Below are 8,303 nucleotides of genomic sequence, written 5' to 3' on the forward strand. Positions count from 1 at the left end.
GGCGAGACACCAGACAGCAGCTCCATAAGCTGGTGAAGAGCTAATTCCCAAGACAACCAGCACGAGGTGCCACACCGGCGAGTCTCGACTTTGCTACACACACAAATTTTCAGTGTCAAAGTAGGGACCAAAGCCTTATGAACCTGATTCATTCTCCCGTTAGATTTACACCCCATGAATTAACTCGGTTCAATAAGTTCTGTGAGTATAGCTTATGACTGTGAGTCAGGAGATCCTGGGTCTATTCCTGGCTATGTCACAAACTTGCCATGTCAGTTGGGAAAATCTCTGAACAACTCACCTCATCTTCCACATTTGTAAAGTGGAGATAATGCCTGCCTCCAGTGCTGGATCTAGGCATAAGCAGACTAAGCAACCGTTAGGGCCCCTAGCAGCTCCAAGGAGCCCCGATTTAGTATTTCTCCCAAAATACTATTCATCTTATTTAACTTGGACTTCTTAACAAATGTATTAGTATGTGTTGTGTTGGTATGTTTTTTGGTTTGTGGAAATAATGCAATTAGTATTTTTAGGGGGTAAGTAAGGGATATGGGGGACCCCAAAATATTCTTGCTTAGGGCTCCAATGGGCTAGTATTGCCTCTGCCCATATCAGTGGAGGTTATGAGACTTAGTTCATTATTTGTTTGTAAAGCTCTTTGAGATGCTCTGACAAAGGGAGCAGCAAAATATACCAGACGACAAGTATTTAAAATATTACTACATTGGGAAATTTTCACTATAGAATTTGTTGGATCATATAAAATAAAATGTAAATAACACATTTCTTAGGTCAACTGTAATGGAACTGATTCTGCACTCATTGAAGTAAATGGGGGATTTGTCATTGACTTCAATCTGCTTAATGCTGAAACTTTTTAAAAAATATGTCTGTCAATCTTGGTTTTAAACTGGATTAAATATGATAATAGTTAGAGTTGAGTTTTTCAGAGTCAACTAAAGGATTTAGCCACACAACTTCCATTAATTCCACTGAGAATTGTGTGGCAAAGTCCCCTAATCAGCTTTGAAAAACTCAACCTGTGCCCTATGGTAAGATTCGGGAAAGAAAATCGGCAATTAGTTGGATCCAAGAAGTATCTGACAGTGTAAACAGGACTAGACTAGATACTGTACATAAGTGTGGTGATCCTAGCAATGACTTCCAATACAGACTGCTCTGACTATATCTGCCTATAGACTACATGCAGACACATACAATCATACAGATTCTCAGAGAACTACACAGCCACCCTCCCTACTCCTCCCCTTCCCCTCTTCTCCCCCCGCCCCGCCACATGTTTCTGGACTGCATACAAACCCACAGCCATATTTCACATATTGATTTTGTCACCCATGGGCCATGGCCTACATTTTCCTCTCCTCCCCCAGAACAGTTTACTGTTTACAGGTGGCTTGTTACTCTGGTATGGCAGATTCATATGGAGCAGCATACTAAAAAGGAGGCGATATAAGGGTCTTACTTTTAACACCCTGGCACACACGAGTATCAAGTACAAAATAAAATGTAAATGCTTATTTAACTGTTGTTTGCACACCCTGGGATCCATTCTGAATTCTACATGGTGGTGGTAAGGTGACACCAAGGTGCTGGCATGCATTCCGCCATTAACGGATACACATTGTGACCTGTGTCTTGTACTAAATTTTGCACTGGGTCATAAACCGTAAATCCCTCCCATTCTTATGCTAATAACAATAAATACAGGTCCAGAAACTCAACAAGCTCCAAGGCTATTTCTGCCTCTTCTGCTTCTGCTGCTGACTCCATGACAGGCTGCTCCTCCTGGAGGTTATCAAACAGCTCCTCTGAGTATGGACCCAGGACACGCTGCAGCTGCTCCAGTGGCAAAGCCTCCTTGGGGATCGATGTGAGCACCAGAGTCACTTCATTAGCCTGATTTAGCACCTGCCAGGCCCCCTCTGGTTCTATATTAGTTTCTGGGGTCAGAAGATCACCAGCGCAGCTGATCAGGCTACTTTGAATTGCTGTTGGCTCATGCTTCACACAGTACCCAGCACCTAGTCAAACTCCTTGTAAAAGAGGCAGGATGACAGGGAGTTGCCAGAGGTGTGGTTCTCATTCCTGACTTTATGATAATCACTCTTGAGTGGCTTAATTGTTCCATGCACTGGTCACCCATCCAATGAATCCACAATACTGCCAGGCTTCTTTGCTATTTCCTGGTACACATGGTTATTCATGAAGTCGGATGTTCTGCTTGCCTTCCATTAGAGCTTTACTACAATCTGGCTGTGACCCCATGGCAAAAGACTTCTCGTTGGTAGCCATTGCAAACATGAGACTGGTCACTCTGTTTCCTGCTTAGCGGTCAGAATAAAATGGCAGAGTTAACGCCTGAGTTGCTGTACTTGAACCAAGGGGGTTGCTTCCATTTTCTAGGAGCTAATTGGTTAGTCTTGGGATAGAAGGGACAGGAAACAATGGTTGATGGGATTGTAGGATAGCATTGGGGTACTCTCAGGACAAGTCTGGGGGACCTGGGCCCGAGCTGTGTCCACATGACAAAACCATTGAGTCCCCCTTGTCGGGACCTAGGGCCTGGGCCCAGAGGGCTTACTGGCTCAAGTAAGACAAAATTGTGTGTAGACAGAAGTGGTGTTTGGTCTCGAGCCTGACCCCAGGCTTACATTGCAGTGTAGACATTCCATTAAAGACTGCCTTTTAACCAACAATTCCAAAGTGCTTTACAAACACCTCTCATATCACCCCCGTGAAGTAGGTAAGTATCATTCCTATTTTACATGCAAGGAAACTAAGGCAGAGAGAGGTTAAGTGACTTGCCCAAGATCACTAAGCCAGAGTGGAAAGCTATCATTCACCTTCAGTGTGAATAGGTTTGGAAATAAGCATCAGTATGTGAATAAACCCACATGCCTGAGTTACTAAACTCATGTTCTACCCATTAGACCATGGGTGGGCAAACTTTTTGGCCTGAGGCTCCACATCTGGGTATGGAAATTGTATGGCAGGCCATGAATGCTCATGAAATTGGGGGTTGGGGCTTAGGCTGGGGGTGCGGGAGGAGGTGAGGGCTGGGGGTGCGGGCTCTGGGGTGGGACAAGAAATTAGAAATTAGGAGTTCAGGGTGCGGGAGGGGGCTCCAGGCTGGGGAAGGGGGCTGGGATGCAGAGGGGGAGGGCTCTGGCTGGGGGTGCAGGCTCTGGGATGGGGCTGGGATGAGAGGTGTGGGGTGCAGGAGGGTGCTCTGGGCTGGGACCGAGGGGTTTGGAGGGCAGGAGGGGAATCAGGGCTGGGGCAGGGGTTGGGGTGCAGGAGGAGGGCAGGGGTGCAGGCTTTGGGCGACGCTTACCTCAAGCAGCTCCCAAAAGCAGTGGCATGTCCTCCCTCCAGCTCCTATGCGGAGGCGTGGCCAGGTGGCTCTGTGTGCTGCCCTGTCTTCAGGCACTACCCCTGCAGCTCCCATTGGTTGTGGTTCCCCCCTACCCCGTTCCCTGTCTGGAGCACCAGAGCGAGGCAAGCCCCAGACCCCGCTCCCCGGCAGGAGCTTGAGGGCCGGATTAAAACGTCTGGAGGGCCAGATGTAGCTACCGGGCCGTAATTTGCCCACCTCTGCATTAGACACCACTCCCTCATGATGATACTGATCATTAGATTTAGATTTGGAAAGGGGTTTTTCTCTGTGCAAATTGGCATGAATCTTGAGACATTTCATCTTCACTGGAATACTGAGAGATGTCAGCCTCCAGGATCAGCTGTGCCTTCCCCACACAATTAGCTGCATATGATTGCACTGGAGAACCTAGTTACTCCCCACCTGTTTTTGTGCTTCTGTGTTTGCTGGAAAAAATATTAATTTAGAAGTTTAGTAGCAAGAGCTGTACAAAAATAAATGGACTCTTTTATGGTTGGGGAAAAAAGCCTCTGGGCTATCAAACATGGAGAAAGTTCAAAGGATTCCAGCAATGAAGATTACAGTACCCCTGAGGCAGTAAAGGTAAAGGACATAGGGAGATGGAACTCCTACCTATAATTTGATACCAGATCTCTACACTCTAGTGAGCAGAAAATTGGTTAAAACAACAGATATTGCCTATGGTGACTGGTGAACTCAAGTTGGGCCTGAGGTAGGTACACATTTCAGAGGATTAGTATTAATTTAGAGCAGCGGTTCTCAACCTGCGAGCCGCTTGAGGCCCAATCACCACACAGCTGTAGCCCATGTGACTTCCTCAGGGCCATACAGGTAATATATATATTGGGTGGATGCTGCACACAACACATAGAGAGCTGGTAAATAGGTTGAGAACCACTGATTTAGAGCCTGCTCCAAAACCCACTGAAGCCAGTGGGTGTCTACGCACTGACTTCAATGTGGTTTGGATCAGGCCCTAATATTAATACTTGTGCATACCCTGTTTCTCCCTTACTTATGCTATGTAATTAATTATGAAAATTCTTGTACAAATAATGATGAAATTAATGTTGACTAATATTTACTGGTTAGCATATAAATATATAGTGGTCATAATATTTATTACTATATGTGTGTGTGTGTGTGGCCTATACCATTATCCTGTTCATTTATGTTAAGCATCCCATATCTCCTTGAATTCGCTGAAGTAAGCATTGACATAAGCAGATAGGAAACTTTTGTCAAAATCATTTTGTACTTTTCATATATTAAATATTTAAGAACATAAGAATGGCCATACTAGGTCAGACCAAAGGTCCATTTAGCCCAGTATCCTCTCTTCCGACAGTGGCCAATGCCAGGTGCTTCAGAGGGAATGAACAGAACAAGTAATCCTCAAGTGATCCATCCCCTGTCACTCGTTCCCAGCTTCTTGCAAATAGAGGCTAGGGACACACTTTAAAATATTTAAAATACACCACCTTTTTAAGAAACCCTGTGCAGATTTGCAGCCTAACAGTGAAATCAACTCGAGTGGGGAGGAGTTTTCCATGCGGAATGATGGAAACTCATCACTTTGCAACAATTGGACTGGATACAGAAATAGATAACATATATTAGGGAACAATCCTGCATTTGCAAAGTGATGGACTGGATAGCCCACTTCAGTGTTTTTATTTCTAACTTTAGTAATTTTGTGGGTGAAATCAATTCAGCTGTTTCTTTAGCTGAGAATTTTGGTGATTTCAGATGATTTGTTCACAAACTTTATATTGACCCTGTCATGTCTGACAATTCTAATAATTGCTCCTTCAGAGAAGCAGCGGTGTTCTCTTTAAATTCCTCCCTAATAAGGACAAGACTCTCAGCCTCTAACAGAGCTGAAGATAAAGCTTGTCTGTGCAGAAGACAGAGCTTTCTCAGGGGGCTGTCCAAGATGGCAGAATGGACTCTGACAGGATAATGAACTCCTGAAAAATCTAAAAACCCTGAAACCTTACCACTTTCCATTCTCAGCACAAGCCACATGTCTTAGACTTTGCTTTTGCCAATATAAACACAGAGCACAGCACATATATAAGAAAGTATTAATAAAATAAAATACAATAAAAATGTTAAATTCTCACATGGCTTTCCCCCTCTGGGGAGAGGAAGGGAGAAAAAAAGAATCACTACACAACAGATGCTAGTCATGACCCTTACTACATTTTTGGAAGAAGCTGCAATACCACAGGGTTGGGTGCAGTATATGAACCTGAATAAAACAACAAACAACAAAAAGAGTGCATTAAATTTAACATCAGTTGGTTTTAAAAGACATAAGTTCATTTGCCTGAATATTAGCTACAGGACTAATCCCTTTGTTGTTATTTAGAGAGCACTAGAAGTATACCTGATGTTGTCCAGCTAAGGGTCAGCACAAAAGAGTCAATAGGTGCAAGTCTGCGAGAATAAATGAAGGAAACATTACAGCCAATTCAGAGTCCATTAGCACCTGAACATCACTTGAAATAGGTAGACTGTTGCTGTAGCTAATGAGAAGACTCCTTGCTCTTCCGAGAATCTGAATATTTTGTCACAATTTGTGAATATCTTTTAAAATCTCGTTGAAATCACTGGTGAACTATGAAGCTACAAGGTCAGTGTTTTAATTTTTCAACCTGCAAATTTTAGCTCATATCTGAAAATAAATAAAAATCTGAATAATTATCCTTCATGCTGGGAGAGTGGGGTTCTCATCACTCATGTCTCATATTTTATATGGCATCATCCCTTCTCATGCTGTCATTTCCTCACCCCAACTGCTCTCGCTCCCTCAGTGTCTTAGCAACAAGAGATTGGCTGGCCCACCGCAGCTAACTTTCCTTCTACCCCCTCAAATCAATTAGTTCATCCATTTAAATCACGCATCAAAGAAGCCTGCCTCTTTTGAACACACAGCTCACAAAGGGCCCAATCCTACACTATTTAAGCCAATGGACGTTTGCCAATTGACTTCAGTAGAAGGAGGATCAGGCCTTGAATATCCCAGCTTAGTATAAAAGATGTATAATGATAAAGAAGATGGTTGTGGACCCCTCCCCCCTTTGTGTGTGTGTATGTGTGTATGTGTAAGAAAATGGCATGGCAGCTTCATAAGGGAAAGTCCTGAAATATTGATCAAAATCACCAAAGCATCGCCACCATTCACAAATGCTATATATTCATTTTTTTATTTGAGAAATTCTTCTTTTTCTGCAATGGCCACAAGGAGTGAATTTACATAAATTATATTTGCATATTACCGATAAATCCTCAACATTATTACCTTGAAGATTCATAGCAGACTTGGAAATAAAATAATATTTAATAATAATTGTAATTTCCCATATTAATATCTTAATTGACTGCCAGTCTGAACTGATAGAAAGAGAGGGCAGTCATTATCTACAAGTGCAACATGGGTTTTTATCTTTCCTTTCCTGTAAATGTAGAGTATTAACAATAATGAATAACAATTAGATTATTATTAATAATAATCATCATATTTTGTCTTTGTGAGAAGGGAAAAATGGACAGTTACTGCCTTTTGGTTAGTTATCTGCTGGGTGCGCTGAGACCACTACCTATCATGCTGACCAGTATTGTATCCTAATTCCCTTGTGCTTTCTTGTCTCCTGTATCCACCTGTCTTATACTCAAACTTAGAACTCTTTGGGGCAAGGGCCACAGAACTTTTTGTTCTGTGTTTGTACAATGCTTAGCACAATGGGGTGCTGGTCCAAAGGGGGCTGTTAGATGCTAATGCAATACAACTAATAATAACTTAGGCCTGAATTTTCAGAGGTACTGCCACTTCTATTTATGTTGTGGCAGTTGTGAGTGCTTAGCATTTCTAAAAAAACCAGACCCTTGCTGATAAAAATTCAATTCCCAGCTCTGCCGCTGCTCCTGCTAGTTGATTTTGGGCATGTCACTGCTCTGTGCCTCAGTTTCCCCATCTATAAAAGGAGGGTACTGATACTGATCTCCATTGTAAAGCATTTTGAGATCTAAAGATGAAAATTACTATATAAGAGCTACACATTATTAATTAATTAATTAATTAATTATTATAATAAAATCAAAGCCTTCCAAGATTCAATGCAACGAGTGCATCAATGTTTCCACCACTATACCCTGGGAGCAGGTGGTTTTCCTAGCTGTTCTAAGCCAGTCTGCCTGCCCCATATAGACTCAAAACTCACCCCCTTACTGGGGCTTGACTTTATTAACAAACAAATGAAAAATAAGACCATGTGAAGTTCAATCCAAGCTTTTTCCCCAGGAGTGGCTGCTCTTAGAGTTCCTAGCTCAGGGCTGTTCAGTCTATTCCCCAGGACCATTCTTCCTCAGACCCAGGATCCGTGTCAGGGCACCTCACCTTTGAAGCCTGGCTTTTTATTCCCTCCCGCTGGAGAGCCCCATTCTCCTCCCATTCATAGCTTCAGTTTATAACTTTCCTACAAACTGGACTCTGGGTAGAAAACTGGCATGAAAGAGGTCTGATTTTCAAGCCTTCTGTTCACTACACAAATCTCACATGGCAACTCCCACTGACTTCAATGCATGGAGAGTTTTCAAAATCAGTCACAAGTTCTTTACCCTGACAACCGTTATTTAGACCATTAAAATATCACTAACTGGTTACATTCTAAGATTTGTGTTTGCTTTATGGCATTATAGGAGTGCATGACATTTCAACGGCAAATATAAATATAGGATCCCTGCTCCAAAGGCCTACATGTGGGGAAAACGGTGGCAAATAGAAGTGGGTGAACCACACTTGGAAAAGAGCAATTTTCTGCAGAGAACAATTGAGAGGTAACAGCTGACTGGAGAAGACAGCAAACAAAATAGAGGGGAA

At 42.8% G+C, this 8,303-nt stretch overlaps 1 long non-coding RNA gene across 1 annotated transcript; it reads right to left on the bottom strand.

Moving 5' to 3' along the window:
* Positions 1–1,471: 1,471 nt before the first annotated feature.
* On the bottom strand, positions 1,472–3,409 carry LOC120372605. The gene is made up of 2 exons (XR_005585070.1): positions 3,356–3,409; positions 1,472–2,342 (listed from the first exon to the last, which is right to left on the bottom strand). It is a non-coding gene; the product is annotated as an uncharacterized LOC120372605 (long non-coding RNA).
* Positions 3,410–8,303: the final 4,894 nt, after the last annotated feature.

This window comes from Mauremys reevesii, linkage group 9, assembly GCF_016161935.1.
Source record: "Mauremys reevesii isolate NIE-2019 linkage group 9, ASM1616193v1, whole genome shotgun sequence".
Taxonomy (NCBI): domain Eukaryota; kingdom Metazoa; phylum Chordata; order Testudines; family Geoemydidae; genus Mauremys; species Mauremys reevesii.